The following is a 25,657-nucleotide window of genomic DNA, read 5'->3' as shown; positions in this document are numbered from 1 at the left end:
AAATCGGAGCTAAAATAACCGTTAAATTGTGATTTTTCTTTTATAACCGTCGAAAACTTTTGTTCCGTTACAAAATCTCTGAATGTTTGTTTTTTACAATTTTTTACGTTTGCAATCTCGGAATGTGTACAAATAAGTTTGACGGTTGGATCGTTGAAAAAAGTTTCGTAGAATGCATATTGCATCAAAACGGTAGATTAAACAAACACTTAGAGTTAATATTATACTTCTATTAAGTATAAAATAAGTTTTTGTGGTATCCACTAGTGTAAATACTTTAAATTAAAGATCAAATTTATTCATTACATTCATATAGGGTCGAGGAGTGTATCTGTAAAAAATCATCAAAATCGGAGCTAAAATAACCGTTAAATTGTGAATTTTTGTTTATAACCGTTGATAACTTTTGTTCCGTTACGTAATCTCTGAATGTTTGTTTTTTACGATTTTTTACGTATGAAATCTTGGAATGTGTACAAATAAGTTTGACGGTTGGATCGTTAAAAAAAGTTTCGTAGAATGCATATTGCGTCAAAATAGTAGATTAAACAAACACTTAAAGTTAATATTATACTTCTATTAAGTATAAAAAAAGATTTTGTGGTATCCATTAGTGTAAATACTTTAAATTAAAGATCAGATTTATTCATTACATTCTTATAGGGTCGAGGAGTGTATATGTAAAAAATCATCAAAATCGGAGCTAAAATAACCGTTAAATTGTGATTTTTCGTTTATAACCGTCGAAAACTTTTGTTCCGTTACGTAATATCTGAATGTTTGTTTTTTACAATTTTTTATGTATGCGATCTCGGAATGTATAAAAATACGTTTGACGGTTGGATCGTTGAAAAACGTTTCGCAGAATGCATATTGCGTCAAAACAGTAGATTAAACAAACACTTAGAGTTAATATTATACTTCTATTAAGTATAAAATAAGTTTTTGTGGTATCTACTAGTGTAAATACTTTAAATTAAAGATCAAATTTATTCATTACATTCTTATAGGGTCGAGGAGTGTATCTGTAAAAAATCATCAAAATCGGAGCTTAAATAACCGTTAAATTATGATTTTTCGTTTATAACCGTCGAAAACTTTTGTTCCGTTACGTAATCTGTGAATGTTTGTTTTTTACGATTTTTTATGTATGCGATCTCGGAATGTGTACAAATAAGTTTGACGGTTGGATCGTTGAAAAAAGTTTTGTAGAATGCATATTGCGTCAAAACAGTAGATTAAACAAACACTTAGAGTTAATATTATACTTCTATTAAGTATAAAATAAGTTTTTGTGGTATCTACTAGTGTAAATACTTTAAATTAAAGATCAAATTTATTCATTACATTCTTATAGGGTCGAGGAGTGTATCTGTAAAAAATCATCAAAATCGGAGCTAAAATGACCATTAAATTGTGATTTTTCGTTTATAACCGTCGAAAACTTTTGTTCCGTTACGTAATATCTGAATGTTTGTTTTTTACGATTTTTTATGTATGCGATCTCGGAATGTGTAAAAATAAGTTTGACGGTTGGATCGTTGAAAAAAGTTTCGTAGAATGCATATTGCGTCAAAACAGTAGATTAAACAAACACTTAGAGTTAATATTATACTTCTATTAAGTATAAAATAAGTTTTTGTGGTATCTACTAGTGTAAATACTTTAAATTAAAGATCAAATTTATTAATTACATTCTTATAGGGTCGAGGAGTGTATCTGTAAAAAATTCATCAAAATCGGAGCTAAAATAACCGTTAAATTGTGATTTTTCGTTTATAACCGTCGATAACTTTTGTTCCGTTACGTAATATTTGAATGTTTGTTTTTTTACAATTTTTTACGTATGCAATCTTGGAATGTGTACAAATAAGTTTGACGGTTGGATCGTTGAAAAAAGCTTGTCATTACGAGTGTTTATATATTTTTTCTATTTTTTTTACACTTCTACATTAATTTAAAAACTATTAAAGACTTTAGGTAAGCGAAAATATACTTAAAACAAAATTGCGTTTTTATGTTTTGGATGTGATAATATGGAATGTATATACTTATTTAGTATTATGTTTTTCATTTGATTATTTATTGGTTTAAAATATATTTTCCTTAACGGGTAACGGGTCGGATCATATTACCTGTTAATATTATCGGGTCGATTTCGGGTCGGGTCATTTTACCCGTTTATTTTAACGGGTGTTACATGACACGACCCGTTAAGATATCGGGTATGACACGAAAACAACACGAACACGGAAAACACGACACGAATGCCAGGTCTACTATTTAGCCTAAACATAAATTCAAGTTTTTAAATTCTTTTATTCAAGATTTGCCTTATAATTGCTACTTAGTACTATGGTCTAGTGGTATTCCTCTTCACTTGTAAGTAAGAGGTCTTAGGTTTGATTTTCGCCAAAGGCGAATTTGAATCGCATTATTGCTAGCCCATTGTGAGGCTAATCTCATCATCTCCCTCTTAGCATAGATAATATCTTTTTTTCAAAAGAAAAAAAAAATATTTGCCTTATAATTTGAAGCTTTCATTATGAACAACATGATGGTTTGAAAAGCTCAGAATGCCTAACAAAAAAAAAAAAAAAACACATAGACACACTACCAGAAAATATAATTGGCCAGCCTAACTTTTGCCCGAAAAATCATATTAAATCGAGTCAAGTTAATTTACCCAAAAATATGCATTGGCCGAAAATTTTGCCTTATTACTAGCCCATTGTGAGACTAAGCTCATCATCTCCCCCTTAGCATAGATAATATCTTTTGTTCAAAAGAAAAAAAAATTGCCTTATAATTTGAAGCTTTCATTATGAACAACATGATGGTTTGAAAAGCTCAGAATGCCTGACAAATAAAAAAAAACACGTAGACACACTACCAGAAAATATAATTGGCCCTCCTAACTTTTGCCTGACAAATCATATTAAATCGAGTCAAGTTAATTTACCCAAAAATATACAATGACCGGGTAAAGCTGGTCAACATTTAGAATTTTGCCAAAGGCTTTGCATGATTAAAGTATTTCAAAGGGCCATATATAATTTATCAGGCAAACTTTCGACACCAAGAAAAAAATATGGCGCGTATTGTGTAAAGCTTTTGCCGACAAAAACTCAATTCCTCAACTTAAGGACTTTTGCCCTCGTCCGGTCAAGTGTCTACACCGCTAGGCAAAGGTCAACAATGACTTGTCAAAAAATAACACTGACAAACTTTTGCTCGACGTCTTTCTTATATTTTCCGTCGTCAAGTCCAGTGCCTACCCTTTGGGGAAAGGTCCACAATGACAAGTGAAAAAATATCACTGACAAAAGTTTTGCTCTATGTCTTGCTTATATTTACCAGCGAAAATATTTGCCCGACAAAATGGTTTGTCTATGTCAGAGCAATTTTGAGATTAACCTAGAAGTGTTGGGTATGTCTGACTACATAACCCGGTTGTGGAATGATTGATTCAAGGAGTTCAAGTACAAGCTGCGCAGCCACTATAGGACGATGAAGCTCTGACCCATCCACCCTAGGGTTTTCAGCATAGGATGGACAAGTGGCACTGCTCTAACGTTATTGTGGAGCCAAAAATAATCACAAGGCAACACGTGGATTGTTAGACAAAAAGACCAAAATACCCTTGAGGTACACTGGGATCTCTACGCGCAAGCAGTCGACAATCTTTTTTCAACCAAGTCAAAGATGCTCCAAAAGAGGTAAACAATTCAAAGTCTATCTCATCAAATTCCCTTTTGCAAGGTAACCTCCAAATTATTATGTTAATTGGTTAATTAATGGATTAATTACCCAATTAATCCATTAAATATCAATTAAGTCACCCATTTAATCCCAAAACCATATCAATGGCTGGCCAACCCCATCCAAGAAAGAATCCATCATATTTTCTACCTTTTTCTATCATTTTCTCCTTTTTTTTACACTAATTAGCTAGCTAATAAATCCCATAAACACCAAAACATTCCCTTTATGTTTAATTAGCCAATTAATCATAATAAATTGGCTAATTAAACCAAAATTCATTCCAAAAAACCAACCTATGGCCGGCCACTCTTTTCTCCAAAGAGGACCGGCCTATCCCTATATATAGGCTCCCATTTTCACCAAAAGGCCATGCCAACACTTTGGCAAAAATCCCAAAATTCTCTAAACACTCTTTCTCTCTAAATTCTAACTTTGGCATCGGAGGTTCCTCGGCCAAAGCCCCCCCATTCATCGTGGGTGCGTGAGGCTCTTGGCCTTAACCTAAGGTGTTAATTGTTTTGTAGGTGCAAAATTGTCCAAGATCAAGGAGAAAGAAATTTGCATCCACAAATTGGTGCTTTCATTGAGAGTTGAGATCCATACTCGTAAAAGGCTCTCGCATAAAAAGGTTTTTCTCTATTTTCTAGTCCATTTGAATATTTTTCTTACGTTCTTATTATTAGAATTTTTTATTTGCAAAGGTTCTTGGATAAAATGTATAAGAAAAATATAAAGGCTAGAAATTTAGAAAATTCCACAAGTGAAAATTCTAATACTCCAGAAATGGGACCGCGGCGATCCACGAGGCTAAATGTGGTCATAGGCGGAGTGGTACCACCATTACGAGGTTCCACCATGGCCCAAGCCGTACCATCAAAGCTTGCACGGGTCTGAGCCCAATGCATACATCACGCGTTGAGCAACCTGCTCCTGACAAACAGCCCATTCCCGTGGTCCAGGCTGCTTCACTCATGGCTCAGCCTGCTCCTGCCGAGCAACCCACTTTCGTGGCCCGGCCTGCTCCCGATGAGCAGCCCACTCCCGTGGTCCAACCTATTCCCGAAGAGCAGCCCACTCCTGTGGTCCAGCCTACTCCCATCGAGCAGCCCACTTTCGCGACCCAGCCTGCTTTCATGGCCCAGCCTGCTCCCGTGACCCAGTTTACTCCCGTAGCTTTCCAAGCAGCCCAATTCGACCCAAGACTATCTTAATTATCTGGACCTACCATCGAGTCGGGGGTATTCTCACCACATTTCTTCGCGGATTTGACATTTCCCAACTCAAATCTCGCGCCCGAAGTCTACCACCCTTCCACTGCCCAAGGAGGCACGTTCCGTCCAAACTTTTCCAATCCAAATGGCGAACAACACTTGTCTCGACAAGTCACAAAATTGATGAGCACCCTTGCACAACAGGCAAGCTTGGTGAATCAACTTCTACAAAACACCGGGATCTAACGTGCCCCGGACGAGGTATCCCGAAGTAGGACAAGGGCAGACGAACCTTTCTAGCAATGTCCTGGCAAGCAGCCACTCGACCAGCCACGAACCGAGCATTCAGGCAATGTACACTCCCGATTGGGCCCCTGAGATAGCGTATACTCCTGTCTTAACGCACAGAGAAGCGTGCACTCTCGACTAGGCCCACGGATGAGTATACATTCACGGTAGGGGTCACACTCTGATAGTCAACATGAGCAACCTTCTGGGAAAAGTGTTCATTCGCGACTAAGCCCGCAATGAGCATCCTCCATCTCACATCAGAGTAGGCAGTACGACAGACGAAGAGAAGCAGTCACTCAATCCAGCTCAAGTTCAACCAGCAGCCTGCGAAAAACTCGCTCACCAACTAGGAACGCACCACATGCACTGCATCCGTGGCATAAACGAGCCAAACACATAGAAGAGCAGCCTAGACCAGTAAGTCATGGCTGAGGGCAGCCGAGAGCTCCGTTACCCCCAACAAAGGTAAATTCAGGAAGAAGTAGAAAAACTCTTGACCAAACGATTGCACGAACGAGGTCACCGACGAGGCATTACAACAGAGCATGACCAACATAAGCAGGTCACCCTTCACGGACGAGATCGAGCAAGCAGAGCCTCCACGCGAGTTCAGCATGCCACATTTCACATCTTTCAAAGGGGATGAAGACCCAGAGAGACACTTAAAGCACTACCGAAGCGCAATGATCCTCTATCGAAACAATGATGATCTCATGTGCAAGATATTCATCACCACTTTACAAGGCGAGGCGGAAGATTGGTTCTACACCCTGCTGCCACAATCCATCCGGAATTTTAACGAACTTTCTTTGGTTTTCACCAAAGAATATTCATCTTATCGCTGGATCAAAAAGAAGTCTAACCATTTGTTCGACGTCAAGAAGAACACAAAGGAGTCACTTCGCGACTATGTGAGGAGGTTCAAAGTAGAAAAGGCAAAAATAGTCGGATGCAACGACTCGATAGCTAGAGCAGCCTTCCAAAAAGGACTTCCAGCAGACCATCCACTATTCGAAAAATTGATAATGATAGAAGATCTAACTCTGGCAGACTCTTTCGCTCTGGCAAAAAAGCATGCACTTTGGGACAAAGTTCGCCGATGCCTATTTAAGACGAATCCAAGCGATCTTGAATATGAAGTTCCCCACTTCTCTGAAGGAGATTCAAAGTCTGACTGGACGAGTAGTCGTATTTGAAGCAGAAATAAGCTCTGCCATCATACGAGAAGAGTTGGGGGCCCGACTACCTGTATTCCACAGTTTAAAAGCTCTCCTCGATGCTATCAGTTATATTCCATAGTTCAAAAGCTCTTATTGATGTTATCAGAAATTCAAAAACTAACTTTGGCGATAGTTGTTGCAACCCGAAAGCTCAAGTTTTACTTTCAAACATATGCAGTCATCCTCATGACGTACTATTTTACCCAATCCAGACGCGCGACGATAACGCAACAACTCGGCCCAAAAGACATGCCAAAGGTAGACGAACACTGGAAGGACACATTCAGAAGCAAGTTTTGTCATCGTCACCCTAAAAGATTTTACATAGGAGAACATGTACCGACAGTTGAGTACCACATCATGCTGCGTACCACATAGCCCTAGCCGACCCTTGCTCAATGATTCAACTCTAGAGTGGCTCAATACCGGCAGTTAAGCATCTCCTGCTACGTGTGACATGGCCCCATCTCCACAGCTCCCTACTACGCCTTCACGCTAAGCCTAAGTGATGCAATAGAGCGGCCCAACAATGCTCCGAAAGTAGCAGAGCACACTTTAGCTGCGCCTACTCCACCCGATGGAGACTTCTGTCATTACACATCAACGGTGCATCTAACTACAAAGATTCAGGAGCAGACGTGGTCCTTGTCACCCTAGGTGGTTCGATGCTCGAATAGGCGATCATTCTAAGTTTCAAAGCATCCAACAACGAAGCAGAGTATGAAGCCCCACTAGCAGGCATTCGAATGACAAAAGACTTGGCGATGAAAATGCTTTCAAATTATTCTGATTCCCAGCTAATCACCAGCCAGACTATTAGGGGCAAAGACATGATGATCATGGCAACCGACTACTTCACCAAATAGGTAGAAACGGAGCCCATGACGATCATGATTTAGACGGATATAGAGCGCTTCATATGGAGGAACATCATTTGCCAATTTGGCATCCCTTAATCCATCGTCAGTGATAATGGCCTGTAATTCGTATGCAAAGATTTGGCGAAGTTCTTCCAAAAATATGTCATCAAACAGCACATGTCTACACCAAGATATCCTCAAGGCAATAGGCGGGCCAAAACATCCACCAAGATGATCCTCGACTGCCACACGAAATCCCTACCAACAAGAAAAGAAAATGGCCGCACGAACTCCCTAGATGTCTATGGGCATATCGCATCACCAAAAGACAAACAACCGAAAGGAGATGGCCACAAGCTTAAATCTGGCAGAGGAGAAGTGCGAGCAGACTATCACCCGCATCGCAGCTTACCAGCAGCAGTTTATTTCCAGCCACAACAAAAGGGCCAAGATCCGGCAGTTCCAGCCCAGAGATCTGGTCCTAAGAAAAGCCTTCATCACTGCCAGCAGAGAAGGCTCTAAAAAGATTAATCTCATATGGGAAGGTCTGTATAAGATTGACATAGTAGGTAGCAAAAGTAATTACACAAGGAAAAAAAGATCGAAAAGCAGTGGAGCGCCTACAATCTGAAGAGGTACCATGTGTGACCTCCCACTACATCAAACCCCGAAGGCTTAAGAAACTCGATGGGCACCACCACACAAGCTGAGGACTATCCAGTTGTTATGCAGTTCCTACCTTACAGCTAAGTTCTTGTTCGTTTCACTCGTTTTTCAATGAGGAATTTATAAGTAATCACAACTTGGCTCGGTTGCATACTTACAACAACTAATCACTTCTGCACTTCAAAAGAAGATTGCGCCCTTCTTAGGGACTTGTCGTAGGAATTATGCCCCTCGAAGGACCAACCATGCTCTCCAGTGCGAGAGGGTAAACTAATTGCTCTCTAGTGCGAGAGGGTAAACCAATTCCCCGACACCCATATAGTTCAGCTCTCCAAGACGGAAGGATAAACTTTACACTTCGAATATCCAGACGTGGATAAGCCTGGCTGCCTTAGTATAACTAGATGCACGATGGTTTGCGTCGGGATTCCTAAAAGTAGCCATAATGGTCTTTTTCAAGGCTTAGCTAACTGAAGGATTTTGGGTCTCTTGGCCTAATTCGTGGGGAACCGGGCCCTAGAGACGAAGGGGGCACATTATGCAGTACACCCTATAGACGGCTGCCGTGGAACCCTAAAGCTGCTACCAAGTGCATTAAGGTTGCCTACGGTTTCTGGAAAACTGCCTACAGCTTGCCCTTTGAGCAGTAAAGCCGCGCTAGACTTATACAACCACATATTCTTATGAAAGGTTAAACAAGTTAGCACGCATATACGAAGTTTTATCCATTGCCAACATGTTACATAGTCGATAAGCTTCACCTCTGCCAAGTGCGGAACAACCTACACCAAGTCCTAAAGTGTTGTGATACTTGCTATGCAACCTACGAAATTGGAGAAAGCCAAGGTTAACAGCCTTGTGGTTACGTGGACTTGTCGGCTTTTGTAAGTAAGGCATCCGGCTGCCAACCCTCCGGCTGCCAACCCTATGGCTAACAACTTTGCAAAGTTCTACACCAACACCTACGACTGCATAGGCTACGCGAGCTTGTCTGCTTATAAAAAAGTAGCATGCCTACCACTGGTCTATCAAGTCTAAAGGTTAGGGCATGAACAAAAGAAGCGAAGATGAAGAAAAGCGAATGAAAAGCGAATGAAGCATGTTTATAAACAATTAGCAAAAGCCGAAGGAGTTCAAGCAAAATAAAAGCTACAAGGAAAAACAAATAAAATCCTAAAGGCTACCTAGAAGACTATAGCAGCTTAGACATCCCACGACTACTCGGTCACTATACCTTCAGCAGCCGCGACGCTCTTAGTAGCGGTATCATCCGATGCTTCACCCCTGGCAGCCCCAGCCTGGGCACTAACTTCTCCAACTACTTCACCATTGGAAGCCTCAAAAGTAAAATCAAGCAAGTTTTCCGGAGAAATAGAGAAGATCTCGAAACCCCGAGCCCAGCCTTTTCACCTTTCAGCTACTCATCCTCCTCGAGCAGGCCAACATGGATACTCTACAGCTCATCCACTTCCTTCTTCAAACTTTCGTTGATCTTCAATACGCATTGAAGTTCCAACACTTGAGGTTCAAGCCTGTTGATGCACAAAATCGGAGGTCTTAGAACAACGTAAATCCGACCTTGAATCTGCATGAAATGTAAATAACATAAGATGTATTGTGGTTCACCCCAAGGTTTGGGCTACGTCTACACTGATTATGTATTTATCTGAGAAGTGAGGGAGAAAGATTCAGAGCCTTTGAGGGAGGGAGTGAGGTCTCTGATGGCCTAAGAATTGGCCTCCTCTAATTGTAAGGGTGAGGAGTCATTTTATAGAATAAGGGCTCCTCACTTATTACATATTCGCCTCTTCCTTTATTACATAATTACATTTAAGTCCCTAGAGTATTTGTACGAGATCTAAATACGGATGCCTTAAGTATGGTACAAACAGTAGTCCCCCAAATCTTCAGTCAAGAGAGTCTTTTAGCTGAAGACTTGAAATTCAGTCCATATGTGGGCCGAAGTAACTAGATGTCGTCTAGAGCTGAATACTCGATATGAGGCGGCGCTCAATGTGAAATGAGGCTCAACTAGAAGTAGCACATGTTGCGAGGCTGCTCGGCCTGTGGCTTATGTTGCCTTGGTTGGCTCGGCTTGTGGCATTGAAGGTGAGGGAGTCCCTTTTATAGAATAAGGGCTCGCTCCTCAATACATAAATTATGGGCTAGAGTTGATGCTCGCGGCGAGGTGGTTGCTCAGCAGGCGGCAATGTTCTCTAATGATTGTGAGGGAGTCCCTTTTATAAATTAAGGGCTTGTTCCTCAATACATAAGTGATAGGTGCTCTCTAATGAAAGTGAGGGAGTCCCTTTTATAAATTAAGGGCTCACTCCTCAATATATAAGTGATGGGTGCTCTCTAATGAAAGTGAGGGAGTCCCTTTTATAAAATAAGGGTTCGCTCCTCAATACATAAATAATGGGCTAAGTCCCCAAAGTATTTTTTATGAGGCCCAATATATGGTACATAGTGTAGTCCCCCAAGTCTTCGGTCAATAGAGTCTGTTGGCTGGAGACTTCAAATTGAATCCATGTATGGGCCGAAGTGGCAGTTGTTCGGAGGCGGTATTTGTATACTCTGCACTGAAGCTTTGTAGGTAAAGCTTTGCAAGTGAAACTTTGAAGCTGGAGCTCTGTAAATGAAGCTTTTAAAGCTAGAGCTTTGTAAATGAAGCTTTTGAAGCTGATTGACATGAGTGATGCTCATGAATGTTTATGTTGATTGACATGAGTGATGCTCATGGATGTTGACATGAGTGATGCTCATGAATGTTGACATGAGTGATGCTCATGAATGTTTATGCATGATTAATATGAGTAATGCTCATGAATGTTTATGTATGATTGACATGAGTAATGCTCATGTATAATTTGAAGTACTGGGCGTACTTTTAATCACCTGGTTGGCGTTAATAGTGGCAGGTTGCCGAATAATTTTGGAGTACTGGGCGTACTTTTGATCACCTGGTTAGTGGTAATAGTGGCAGGTTGCCGAATAATTTTGGAGTACTGGACGTACTTTTGATCACCTGGTTGGTGCTATTTTGGGCTTATGGGCCTTCGCCCTCCACACAACTTTCCAGCCCATTTATTTTGGGTTTTGCTTTTTTTTATTACCCTCTGATGGGGTTTATACAGATGTCTCCAAAAGATATGAAAAATAAATTACATCATTGAAAACAAAGGTTTCAATACAAAAGCTTCGACAGCTACAAATCGTTGGTGCGTTGCTTTTGCTTTTGCTTTTGTTTTCTGTTGTGCTTTTGCTTTTGTTTTCTCCCACTCCATTTCTTTGCCCACCCATGTTCCCCATCTCTGTTTGATGCAATCTTTTAAGCGCAATTTTTCATAATCTCCAAATCCTTAAAGTAAGATCAACATTGCAGGTCATCATTTTGTCTCCATTTTGCTATCATGCATGTGCAGACACGCCGAAAGATCAAAGGGAAAAAGCAAATAATAACATCCATCACTGCAACCACGAATCGTAGTGGGTAAGTCGAGAGGAACGAGTGGGGGCTAAGTCGAGCAGTGGGTCGGGGACGAGTTGGCATCCAGAACTGGGATTGTGAGCTTCAAGTCCTAGCCTCCGTTGCGGCATCTCACACGCTGGAGCCTCCTGGTGTTGTTGTTGTTGGTCAGGGGGAGGACAATGAGGAACAGGAGGATGAAGAGGCTCCTTCAAACATTTCTTGTTTCCAACAGCACATCTGCTTCCTGCTGGGACTGAGGAAGAGGGGAAAATCCCTGGAAAGGGAAACTCGACTCTCCAGGAACAGGAACTTTTTCTAGTCCCAAATTAATAATGGCCTTGGTTCCTTCAGCCAAAGTTCTGCACCCCTCAAGCCATTTCAAAGCCACATTGATATAAAATGTCAAATAAATTAGGAGTTTATCGGCCGAGCTCTTAACATCAAAGTTCCTTTATGTGCCTTAGAATGAAATCGCTTCATTAGCACGAAAGAATGAAATCGCTTCATCAACAATATCCGTTCTATCTTGCTGTGAAACAGGGGCAGGTCATTTTATGTGGCTTTTCAACCGCAACAGAGGGCATCCATAAGCTTTAGAAATTTCTTCATCGTTGATGAAACTAGAGTGGTAAACCATCTTTCCGAGCCAAAAGATGACGTATCACCACAACTTTGATTCCAAATAACCAATTGGGTCCCTAATCGAATAAAATCTCCAATGGGAGTTTGGAAATCTTTGCTCATCCGCTGCTTCAGCTTCCACGGTAGGTTGTGGCCTCGTCGGTGGAGCTGCAGGTTCAGGTCCCGCTAAAAGCCTGTGCTGCAGATCTCGCACACGAAACGGTTCGTAGCAAGCAGAGTCGTCGGTGATAGCGCAATCACATCCGCTTCGGGATCTGGCATTCCGAGAAGGTTTCACTTTTTCTTTTGCGGCGACTTCGAACGAGTCATGGCTTCACGAGCGGAGGAAGTTAAACTAGCTTCACCGTCGGATGCCGTTGAAACCGTCGGTAATGGCGATGAGGAATTATCCAGCTCCCCCATTTTCCAATTTTTAAATCTCTAAGCTCAAAGCCTCTCAAACAAGCTGTAAACAAGCTCACTACTTACGGTTTCAGTTCTGATTGAACAAAAACTCTTTGATTGTTTCCGAGGAAAAGAGGAAATTTTCCAAGAAAAAACTGACAAAATTGCTCGAGCTAAATTAATGGACTCTTTGCCCTTGAATGCTGAGTCAACTCAGTCATCGAGGTTGCAGACGGAGAGCCAAAGTCCCATTAGGCGGCGCGGCTCCATAGCTGGAAATGGAATAGAAGGCAGAGAGCAAGAGTGTGTGTTTGTGAAATATAGGCAGAAAGAGAGAGTATTTGGTTTCCTGGGTTTTTCTAGGAAGCTTTGGGTTGTTGGGTTTTTTTTGCAGATTTTGCAAATTCACGGTGGAGGTGAAAAAATGAAAAAAAAACCGACATGGTTTTTTGTGTCGATTCCCACAGACGGCGCCAAATGTTGATGCACAAAACCAGAGGTCTTGGAACAACGTAAATCCGACCGTGAATCTGCATGAAATGTAAATAACATAAGATGTATCGTGGTTCACCCCAAGGTTTGGGCTACGTCCATACTGATTATGTATTTATCTAAGAAGTGAGGGAGATAGATTCAAAGCCTCTGAGGGAGAGAGTGAGGTCTCTGATGGCCTAAGAATTGGCCTCTTCTAATTGTAAGGGTGAGGAGTCCTTTTATAGAATAAGGGCTCCTCACTTATTACACATTCGCCCCTTCTTTTATTACATAATTACATTTAAGTCCCTCGAGTATTCGTACGAGATCTAAATACGGAGGTCCTAAGTATAGTACAAACAAAGCCTATCGATGATTCTCTTGAAGTGGGTCACTTGGTTATAACTAGCAATCAACTCTTCATCCTTTGCAGCAAAATAAAGCTCAGAAACAACATGCTTAAGATCTTGAATCTATGGTATGTGACATCCGATCTCCTTCTCTGCACTTTCATGCTTAATTTGGATCGTGTCAAGCCTAGTCTTCAAGTCAACGATCTCTTGGAGAGCAATCTCAAGCTGTAAAGAAGTATGGCAGAAATATTAGACCCCTTCAAAGCAACGAGCTCATAATCTGCTATAGTATTTGCCATCTTCTTAGCAACCTTGCTATATATGCATCATAGCAAGCATAGCAGTCTTTCTATATTGGGTCGTATGCTTTGCAAACGAGCTTGGGCAAATAACCTTTCTACCACTATCAACAAACTTGGCACAAGCATCCATGACTTCAAACAGATCTAGTTTTAAAAGCACACAGATCTCAGCAGCCTCCCCATAAGCAGGCTTAGTGGATTTCTCACAACTGCCCACGCGAGCAGTATCTTCCTTCCTAGCAGGCGAATCAGTCTCAGCAGCAAAATGAGAGGGCCTTGGAGCCACTTTAGTAGTAGAGACCACCTTATCGCTATTCATAGTAGCAAGCCTTTCTAAAGGTGAACCGAACTTAGCTCTCAACAGACATCTTAGTACATACTTCGGCACTGGGGGCATGACAGAACCTTTACGCTGAGCAATCCTATCAGCAATCGTACTAGCCATTCTCAACATGGCAGGCGCCACAGGCTCAGATTTTGTAGCCTCATTTTTTCTTCCCATTGGAAGAAGTTATGCCAATCACAGGCCTCTCGAAAACAGATGGATCATCATGAGCAGTGGAAGAAGTCTTCAATTTTTTCTCAATCGATATCTCTTGAGTAGGCGAGGAAGATCTTTTCTTTCCACCTTTATTCATAGTAAGCTCCACGACAACGATTAGATAAGCCAATGCATCCACCTTAATCCTCTTTACCTCATCTTTGGGAGTAGTCCACCTTACTTCCGGCGAAGAGAACTAAGCAGCCAACGCCATTCACGGTACTCATCAAAGGAGATCAACCCAGCATTCTAGTAGGCAAGAGACTTGCATGCCCAGCATTCCAGCAACCTATGAGGCCCACGACCTCCTCATTTCTTTCAGTCACCAACCTGGCCCTAGTAAGTTCCAAGAGCCCAAAGGACATGAGCCATGTGGCTCACCTAGCATTGCACCCCAACGCCACAATCTGTGACCCCGACCGCACAAGCTGCCTTTGGCTTTAGCCAAGCCAAACAGCCCAAGCAATGGCCTCTGCCACGATGCCTCATCGGCCCATGCCTAGCCAACTCCTGGCCCCTGCCAGCCGACATGCTGCACCACCCTAACAGCTGCCCCACAATAGCACTATCCAAGAAGAAGACAAGAAAAAATTAATTTTTTCTTACATTGGTGCGGCATGGAGAAGACGAAGAAATCAACGAAACACGGTCCTTTGCACGGGCAAGATGTAAAAGATTGCTAGAGGAGGGGGCACAAATATCCTCTAAGCTCTCTCTCTCTTGTAGGGTAAAATAAATCACTCTCCAAAGTTGATTTAACAACGCACTTAAGGTGGACTTAAATAAGCTTTGAGAGAAATTTATTTCCCTTTCCTAGAAGAATCTAATTTCCTATTAAAGAGATAATCTACATCAAAACAAGAAGCAGTCCTAAGTTTCCTGAAGCAAGAAGATCTCTACACCTGCTGCCCTTTTCTGCAAACAGCCCAACAGGTGTGGTGGCATTTGTGGAGCCAAAAATAATCACAAGGCGACAAGTGGATTGTTGGACAAAAAGGACCAAAATACCCTTGAGGTACACTGGGATCTCTACGCGTAAACAGTTGACAATCTTTTTTCAACAAAGTCAAAGATGCTCCAAAAGAGGTAAACAATTCAAAGTCTATCTCATCAAATTCCCTTTTGCAAGGTAACCTCCAAATTATTATGTTAATTGGTTAATTAATGGATTAATTACCCAATCAATCCATTAAATATCAATTAAGTCACCCATTTAATTCCAAAACCATATCAATGGCCGGCCAACCCCATCCAAGAAAGAATCCATCATATTTTCTACCTTTTTCTATCATTTTCTCATTTTTTACACTAATTAGCTAGCTAATAAATCCCATAAACACCAAAACATTCCCTTTATGTTTAATCAGCCAATTAATCATAATAAATTGGCTAATTAAACCAAAATTCATTCCAAAAAACCAACCTATGGCTGGCCACTCTTTTCTCCAAAGAGGACTGGCCTATCCCTATATATAGGCTCCCATTTTCACCAAAAGGCCATGTCAACACTTTGGAAAAAATCTCAAAATTCTCTAAACACTCTTTCTCTCTAAATTCTAACTTTGGCATCGGAGGTTCTTCGGCCAAAGCCCCCTATTCATCTTGGGTGCGTGAGGCTCTTGGCCTTAACCTAAGGTGTTAATTGTTTTGTAGGTGCAAAATTGTCCAAGATCAAGGAGGAAGAAATTTGCATCCACATTTACGTTTTGAATTTATAATTTCTGGAGACGGACGTCTTCCAGGATGAAATAGTTAGACAAGTGAAGCAGTCTCCCACTGATATAAATTTGTTTTTGAATTTAAATATAATTGCACAAACATATTGGTTTTAAAATAAAATAAAATTTTAAATATTATGGTATTAATATAATAAAAATTAATTAATTAAATTTAAACATAACTTTTTAATACTAAAGAACGTTTGCCCGACGAAGTAAGTCGTAGGGTAAGAACTTTACGTTTTTAATCTTTTTGTTTATAAAGCTTACCCGATGAAATTTTCATCACTTTAAATATAGTTTATCATTGTTTTTCATAAATTTTAACTTTGCCCAATGAAGAACTTTGGTCACGCATGTGTAGACCCGGCAGTTTCTGACACGACACGAAAACGATACGAAAATAACGGGTTTTTTGTCAACGCGATAACTTATGAGGTCATTATCGGGTGGCCCGTTAAGAAAAAATTTATTTTGATAATTTTAAAGTTTAATTACTAAAAGATTTATTATAAAATCCAATAGCCATATTAATAAATACAATATATTCTATATTTAATATATAGTTTTGTATTATTATTCTATATAAGTTTTAAAAAAACGTTTTAGTCATTATTTATTTTTATTATGAGAGTTCCTTATTATCATTACTAGGATAAATTTTACTTAACATGTTGTTGTCCAAAAATAAAATAAACTAATATAGTATTTATATAGGTAAGAATTAAAAAGACATACATACAAGTATGAAAATTGTGAAAGAATATATAAACACTCGTGATTCATCATTTTTCCTCTACGAGTAGATAATGGTTACACTTACATTATCGTTTAGATTTTTAAAATCCTCCAAACCTTCATGAATAATGTTTTTTATTTGAGGGAAAAATTAATAAAATTAATAATAATTATTGTAGAAGTGTACAAAATGTAAAAAAAATATACAATCACTCATAGTGACAAACTTTACAACTTTCATGAAGGGGTCAACTTCGAAATCCAACACTATAATTCATAAACCTTAAATGTATATTTGACCATTGATTGTCATTTACGCTTTATTCTTCTTACTGAATTTCATTTTTTAAATTTTCTTTTTTGAAAACATGATCATCTGGTGGATGTAAGAAGATGTATGAGTCAGATCTTTGATATCACGTTTCAATATTTACGATTAACTGAAATATTAATCGATGTCATATAGTTTGTAGAAACTTTATAAACATCAAACAATATTTTCACTAGCCTTAAAACTCTGAATATAATATCAACGAACCTAATCGTTCATCTTCCTGCAACCTCTAATATATCAAGTTTTCAAAAAATAAAATATGAAAAAATAAAATATGATGAGAACAATGAAACATAAATGTAAACAACAATCAACGGTTAAATTTTGATCTATGATTTATATGATTATAGTGGTGAATTTCGAAGTTAAGCTCTTCATGAAAGTTGTAAAGCTTATCATTACGAGCATTTATATATATATTTTTCTATATTTTTTTACACTTCTACATTAATTAAAAAACTATTAAAGACTTTAGGTAAGTGAAAATGTACTTAAAAGAAAATTGCATTTTTATGTTTTGGATGTGACAATATGATATGTATATACTTATTTAGAATTATGTTTTTCATTTGATTATTTATTGGTTTAAAATATATTTTCCTTAACGAGTAACAGGTCGGGTCATATTACCTGTTAATATTATCGGGGTCGATTTCGGGTCGGGTCATTTTACCCATTTATTTTAACAGGTGTTACACGACACGACCCGTTAAGATATCGGGTATGATACGAAAACGACACGAACACATAAAACACGACACGAATGCCAAGTCTAGACATGTGTAGTTCATCGAGCGTAGTTTGTTTAAGCTGTTTTGCGCAACAAATAGTCGTCGAAAACTCTGTCGGGCAAAATACAATTGCCTGATGGTGGCTAAGTTTCGTCAGGTAAACCTTTGAGTGACCTACTTTGCTCAATAAAGTTTCATTGGTTAAAAGTTTAGGCGACGAAACCGTATTTTGATTGACAAAAATATTTCATTTGTCAAGGGATTTTTTTTTTTGTTTACAATGACAAATTAGGCTGAGGTGCGAGTATATCTTTTGACTTATTCCCTCCATGATACAACAACCCAATTGAATCATTGTGTGACTTAAACCTATCTACAGAAAAGGAAGAGACCAAAGCTCCACCACACGAACACCCTTGTTTGGCCAATAAGTAAAAATAGAAAGAAAAAAAATAGAGGAAATGGAGATAATAATAGTTGTAGAAGAGATTAGGTAGTGAATAATGAATAAAAGAATGCTGGAGAAAATACTATTGATTATAGGTCTCTTATCACCATAATTGAATAGGGTAATACACTAAAATTAACAAGAAAAGAGTTGCAACCGTTACATAAGAAGAAGGTTAAAAGATTCCATCTTAATTTCCCACTAATAAAAGATAATGACAACCATATGAATTTCTCCCTAACACCAAATAATTAATGTATTTAATATTCAAAATGCATCAACATTCCCCACTCATTTTTAATATTAATTGAAAAGAAAAGAAGAAAATTAAGATTGGCAAAAGACGAATCGTTATGCATCATGAAGGAGTGACTCTGCATTGAACCTCCATTAGTGAAACAATAATTTTTAAGGGTGGTTCGGTATGGGATCCCATACCGAAACCCTTGTCCTGATTCCCAAACTGAAATTTTTGGGAATCCCAATTTCAATACCAATCCCAAACCAAATTTTTGGGAATCCCAATTTTTGGGAATCCCGAAACAGTTTCAGGATTTCGGGACAAATCGGGAATCCTGAAATGGTTTTGGGCTTTTGGGCTTTTGGACCAAAAATTGACATATTATGTTTTTGGGCTAAAATTCAACATTTTATATTGAAAATTTGACATATAGGCATGCCCAATTTGCCTATTCAAAAGCAATATGCCTAATCTGTGCACAAATCTGCCTATATGTGGCTCATCTAGAAATAGCTTGCTTAAACTTTGATCTGTTCCCGCTTAAAAATACATTCAACCAATCATCTCAACTAAATTCAAAAGGGGCGATAAACTATGCATTTTACCCTTCAAGTTCTTGATGGTAAGCTTAAACGAGAATATATACAACAGAAAGTAAAAGAAACGCTACAAAGAAGACGGAGACAGAGTTTGTTCAACTATGCATTTTTCCCTTCAAGTTTGAAGAATCTTGTCGAGCATGCTCACCACACAAACAAGAAATTGTGATGGGCCAAGTTGACATAGCAAATCGACAGTACATGTACTTTACATCTCGAATTTAATCCATATAGGATGTTTACAGTCATTCATAACGGTAAATATGGAGAAGCTAGACAAGGCTAGAAAGGAGATAAATCCTACTCGGTTGAGGCAAACAGAATTACCTTGTCCTTGATGTCCTTGTGGCATTGGTTTGTACACCTTCTCTATTAACAATAACACACCAACAAAACAACATTTGAAATACCATCAGTAATGTTGTCTGCCTAGTACCCCAAGTAATTCTCATAAAAAGACAAAAGTTTTGATCTTGCTTAAGCTTTGATCAATATTGGTAAATATGGGTCGCTAATGTGACATCCATTTTATTAATAATGGCTTCCTACTAGAAGAGAATAACCTCCACATATGCTATTAAACCAGAATCTGAGAGAGAATTAAATCGGAATCTGATAGAGTATTAAACCACAACATATTAAATCAGAATCGAGAGAGTATTAAACAGTTTGCATTGAGAGAGTATTAAATTAAGCCACAACCTATTACAAAAGGTCAACCAATGACTAATGTAAATATACCAAAGCTCCAAAAGCTTAGATTCCTTAAAGCAACAATTATATCAAAGAAGCATACAATTCAAGAGAGCATAAAATTAAATAAAACTCATCTGAGAAATTTACCTGTTGTTGTTGGCAAATAAAACTCCAGCACAGTAGCAAAGCAAAAGAGCCCAGTTCCTTCGGACCTTCACCAATCTGCAAAAACCCAAGAACCTGAACCATTAGATCAATTAAATAGAATTTGATCTGTGAAACCAAACAAACCCTAAATTTACAAACCCTAATCTAGAATTCGAAAATTAAATTTCAAAAACAATAAAATTACAAACCCTAATCTAGAATTCGTAAATTAAATTACACAAACCCTAAATTAAATTTCAAACCCTAAATTAATTCCCATATTTATTTACCTATGTCTGAATCTGAGAGATAGAATCGTGTGAGAGAGTCAAAGACTCCTAAGAGAGAGAATCGCGAGAGAGAGTTGCGATAGAGAGAATCGTGAGAGAGTGACCTCAGACCGGTGGTGGCGGTGACTCTGCATCGTGAAGGAAGGGAGAGACAACGGTGGATGATCCGCGTGTGGTGGTAGGCCGGTGAATGGTTGGTCGGAGTTGGATTTAAGTAAGACTGAGCTGAGAAAGAGAGAGAGACTGAGAAATGAAATGAAAGTTAGAAACTGGAATGAAGTCAGTTCAGTCCTCGACAGGGAGAAACAAAGTTGAAACCTGAAAGCCTAACAAGGAATAGATGGACAAAAATTTTGAAACAATCCAACGGTTCAAATTAATTCTAATTATAATTAAAAAAAAAATATATATATATATAATAATTAAAAATATACATTTTCGGTTTGGTATGGGAATACCGAAATATTGGAAAGGCAATCCTGATTCCCATACCGAAATTTCAGTATTTTTTCGGTTTGGGAATACCGAAATTTTGGGAAAATCGGTTTGGGACATTTTTTTTGTTTGGGATTGGTATTTTTTTGGTTTGGTTTGGGAATTTTGGGAATTTTTTCCACCTCAAATAATTCCTACTCTAGAGTTGATAGCGGTCTCAGACTAGAAATACAACTGCTTAAGGGAAAATAAGAATTATTGCCACATATAATAATTCAAGTGTTAATTTGAGCTTTAATAGCTAGCACGTTATCGGCTTGTGCTAATCCTGGTTTTCATGAGTATATTTGAGAACAAGCACTATTCTCATAGAAAGTAGCCCCACTTTCACACTCATATAGGTAAAATCTGTCAAGGATGCTTCTTTAAATGTGACATCCCACTAAAAAACGAGCTACATATTTTATTAAGAGTTTAAATAAACTCAACCTGCAAAAACATTAAAGGACAAATGCACTTACACCATAGAGATGAGAAAAACTAGTAGTGCATCTCTTGTAGACATTTTATGATTCATTTTTCCCATTGAAACCAGTTCTTATGATATCCAATGACTAGGTTGGGTGTCCCTATACATGGCTCATGATTGTAAGAGCTTCAATTTCATCCCCCTAGATGTACTCTATACACTTTCTCTTGTCAAGGCCTTGGTTAATGGATCTATAAGATTATCACCAAATTTAATGTAATTCATATTAATAGTACCATTGCTCAAATGAGATCTCATAACATTTTGTTTTCTTCTTTTGCATCTGATTTGCCGTTGTAATAATGATTTTTCACCATATCGATAGCAACAGTACTAACATAGGTGGAATTGTTTTTCACAAAGTGGGATCTGATATAAAAAAATCTCTCAACCATTCTGCTTCTTGAGTGGCTAATGTCAAAGCAATAAGTTCAGCCTCCATGATTGAATTAGCAATAAATTGTTTCTTTTTCCAACAAAAATCAGGACCACCTAACACTACTAAATTAAACAGTTTGCGCGATGAGGAAGATTTTGTCGCACAAATCTTTATTAGGTCGCACAAAAACTATGGCGACCAGAAAATCATCGCGCGTATTTTGTCGCGCAAAGGTCGTGAAAAAAGACATTGGGCGACGAACAATTTCAAACTCGTCGCGCAAAAAAAAATGGCACGATGCTTTACTACTCATCGCACTAAAGTTATACGGACGAAGGTTTTCGTCGTACGATATAAAAGGGTACAAGTGCGCTTTGTGACTAGTTCGTCTCGAAAAGTTTGCGCGACGAAAAATGCTAGAAGCGCTTGGTAATGCGATGCGCGACGAAGTTATAAGACACACTTAATTTTGCGCGATGATTGGTCGGCGTAGCGCAAATGTAATTTTTATATAAAAAAATAGAATAAAAGGAAAATTTAAAAAAAAAAGATTTCATACTAATGACAAAAAAAAGCAAATTAATGAATAAAAAACAATTTTTATTTATAATATAAATAAAAATGTACGTACAATTGTAAAGTTTTAAAAGAAAGCAGGAACAAAACTATGAAAAAAAAGCGGAAAAATCTATAGGAATGTCGTTCAAAGGATCTTGTTGCTGGTTGGGGATAGGGTCGGAGGTCGACGAGCCTGATTGCTGTGCTTGCTTAGTGTGGAAGGGTTGTGAGGGCGATGGTGCAAAAAAACCGGGGAGATGTATTCCGAAGGAACTGAGGGCTTGTACAAGCGTCAACATTTGAGAATTGTACAATGCCAGCTCACTCCTTAGGCCAGCGACTTCTTGTGTCAAAGTCGTAATAAAAGACAATAATAAATATAAATATATAAATTTTACATGAAAAGCATTAAAAAGGCAACGCTACTTACGAACAATTTGTTGCGCACCGTGTTCTTCATTTCCTCCAGCATCATTTTCCAAGACTTCCACTGCATAGGGCAAAAGGTTCGTACGACATGCCCAATGTCATAGGCCAATGCACTATGCTACTCTGCCTGCCTGATGTCGCTCATCGTATCCAATTGGGATACGACCCTTGGTCACCCAGATGCCCTTGGCCGTCTTTAATTGCCGACAAGGTCCCCGGGTGTTTTTCTTCGCTGCAAAGAGATGAAAAATCAATCATTAACCCAAAACTAATAACAAATCCAACTAAAATTTTGGCATAACCTCCCGTATAATTAAAACATTTGCCAAAACTCTGAAAATAACATAAACAATATACGCATCCAACACAATGATCACAACAGTTTAATAAAAGGTTCAAAACGATGACAACTTTTTAATCCATACATGACATAACTTAACAAATTGAACCTAAAATAACAAAATTCAGTTAACATGGGAATGAGGAAGTGAATTAGGATTGTATACATGGCCATGTACCCGAGGCATCGGTTATGGATCCCAATGATAACATCTGGTCCGTCGTGCGAGGGCCCTGGTAAGTACGTCAGGCACTAACAGGCAACACCATCGAAGAAGTCGACGATGCCTGCACCTGTGGGACTGGAGGATCAACTGGGTCAACCGGATTGACAAGCCTATGGTCCATCTCTGCCCGAGCAGTGGCGACAGTAGTAGGTGTAGTCGTCGAACTAGGTGTAACCGTCGGACTAGGTGTAGAAGTCATCGCCCTCCGGGTTCTAATGAGGTTTGACATCTACAAAATTAGAAATCAATTTGTTTCGTACACAAAGATTTAACTTACTGTACACATGCTAATAATTCAACTTAAATTTAAAACGAAATTTAAAAACCCTAATTCTAAACCCAATTCAAGTTTGGCATAAACAAAACTTAAAACTGATATACTATACACAAACTAATCAATTCAGATAGGATATAGACCAAGCAATTATAATTTATAAGAAGAAACTAGCATAAAGGAGTAGTTAGAGGCAAAATCTAGTATGTACGTGCTCTATGTGTGTCGGGGAATTCAAGTGACAAATAAGCCACAAGCTAGCAATTTGGCTCCTCGAGGGTAGGCAGAAACCAAGAACATGCACCCAAGTTAATGGATGGAAACAAAAAAGTATGGCACATATTCAACAATAACCAGGGATACAAGCATCATAGCCAAAAAAAAGAAAGCATTAGGCATCTTAGGAGTTACAAAGTCCAATATATCACGCCAATACACACAACAGGTGCTATAACACAATTAAAATAAAGGGAAGCATAGGGATAACTGATAACCTTCTTTGCATCTCCCTAGAAGCAGAGATGATAACCTTCTATTTTCAAAAATTGAAGCATAGTGTTGGTCAATGAATACAATCAGAAAACCAATGAAAAGAGAGTAACCAAAACATCTAATTCTGATATGTAAGCTCTCATCAAATGAACCTTATAAAAGCAAGTCAACCACAACAATATCAAAATCCATGGGACTACTTTCGAGCAGACCACTTGAACTTGAAGTCAAACAACAATACTAGAAAGCAATGGAAGGTAACAAAATTATGGAAATAGTAATTAAAATTACCATAAAGTAATGCAAGTGACCAAAGTGTACGTCCAAAACCTAGTGGATTTTTCTCCTGAAAATTGAAAAAATCAAGAATGACAATCTTATCATATGAAAGTATTTTCGTTAAAGAATGACATTATTAGCAATGAAAGTATCCGTTGACAAAAAACCTCACCTGGTATCCAAAAAAGATAAATAAATTTCTTCAAGAGAGCAAATAAATACCCATCTAGAATATAAGAACTCACAACACAATGTCATTCTCCATGAAACTCAAATTTGGATGAAAAAAATCCCAAATTCCTGAAACCTTTCTCCAGAAAATGAAATTTTGAAATATGAAAAATGCCAACTCGCTGAACCTATGTTCAAGATGTGTCCATGTCTGCATATTTTATGAAGAGAACAACGTGCAATCGCAGAGAAAACAAAAACAAAGGGAAGCACTTGGAAGTTTACAAAACTAAACTCCGCATGTGCACTTTCCATCCTCAAACCTAAGAAACCTATTGTTATCCCTCACTATGATAACCCTTCCTGAGCACTTGGACATAAACTTGATTGCAGTATGACAATCGCCACCAATTTAAGAACTCCTAATTTAAGAACCCTAAATCTAACCCCCAATTTAAGAAAACCTAATCTAACCTCAATGACCAAAATGGTTCCCCTAATTTAAGACCTAAATCTAACCCCAATTAAGCACCCTAAAAACTCTAATTTAAGAACCTAAATGTAACCCCTAATTTAGGAACCCTCAATCTAACCCGACTGCCCTAATTCTAACCCCCAATTTGAAAAAAAAAAAACAAAAACAAAAAAAACCCTAATTCTAACCCCTAATTTGTAAATAAAGGAAATTGAAAATAAAAACTAAAGAGGAAATTACCTCTTAGAGACGAAGTCGCGACGGCCGGAGAGAGAGACGGAGAGAAAGATAGAAATACAAAGTAATGAGAAAGAGAGTATCGCGCAGGGAAAAAGGAAGAAGAGGGAAGTGAGGGGACGAAGGAGGTGGGGTTAAAATATAGAATCTTGCGCGACACAGTCTTTTTCTCGCAAGGCTAAACAATCGTCGCGCAAGTTTTTTAAAATTTCTTCGAAAAAAAGTGCCTTCATTGAAATCTCATACACTTGCGCGACGAATAAATATATTTCGCCGCGCAAATACACTTTGTGCGACGAAATATATGTATTCGTCACGCAATATTCCCGCCTAAATTTAAAATAACTGTTAAATCGTGATTTTTTGTTTATAACCGTGGAAAAGTTTTGTCCCATTACTTGATCTCTAATGTTTATTTTCTACGATTTCAAACCATATACAAACAAGTTTGACGGTTGGATCGTTGAAATTAGTTTCGTACAATGTGTATCCCATCAAAAAGATAGATTCACTAACACTTAGAGTTTATTTATACTTTTATTAAGTATAACATTAGATTTTGTGGTATCCACTAGTGTAAATAGTTGAAATTAAAGATCGAATTCATTCATTGTAATCATATAGGGTCAAGGAGTGTAGCTTTAAAAAATCATCAAAATTGGAGTTAAAATAACCGTTAAATCGTGATTTTTCGTTTCTAACCGTCGAAA

At 38.4% G+C, this 25,657-nt stretch overlaps 2 long non-coding RNA genes and 1 pseudogene across 2 annotated transcripts; all 3 read right to left on the bottom strand.

The window, feature by feature from the left end:
- Positions 1–11,693: 11,693 nt before the first annotated feature.
- On the bottom strand, positions 11,694–12,122 carry LOC114821411 (actin-related protein 2/3 complex subunit 3-like; annotated as a pseudogene).
- Positions 12,123–19,077: 6,955 nt separating this feature from the next.
- On the bottom strand, positions 19,078–19,929 carry LOC139192083 (uncharacterized). The gene is made up of 2 exons (XR_011575887.1): positions 19,834–19,929; positions 19,078–19,359 (listed from the first exon to the last, which is right to left on the bottom strand). It is a non-coding gene; the product is annotated as an uncharacterized lncRNA (long non-coding RNA).
- A 2,120-nt stretch (positions 19,930–22,049) lies between these two features.
- On the bottom strand, positions 22,050–24,625 carry LOC139192330 (uncharacterized). The gene is made up of 4 exons (XR_011576413.1): positions 24,237–24,625; positions 24,077–24,131; positions 22,960–23,248; positions 22,050–22,685 (listed from the first exon to the last, which is right to left on the bottom strand). It is a non-coding gene; the product is annotated as an uncharacterized lncRNA (long non-coding RNA).
- Between the last annotated feature and the right edge of the window lie 1,032 nt (positions 24,626–25,657).

This window comes from Malus domestica, chromosome 15 (assembly GCF_042453785.1).
Source record: "Malus domestica chromosome 15, GDT2T_hap1".
Lineage (NCBI taxonomy): Eukaryota > Viridiplantae > Streptophyta > Magnoliopsida > Rosales > Rosaceae > Malus > Malus domestica.
This window is presented reverse-complemented; position numbering and strand designations above follow the sequence as displayed.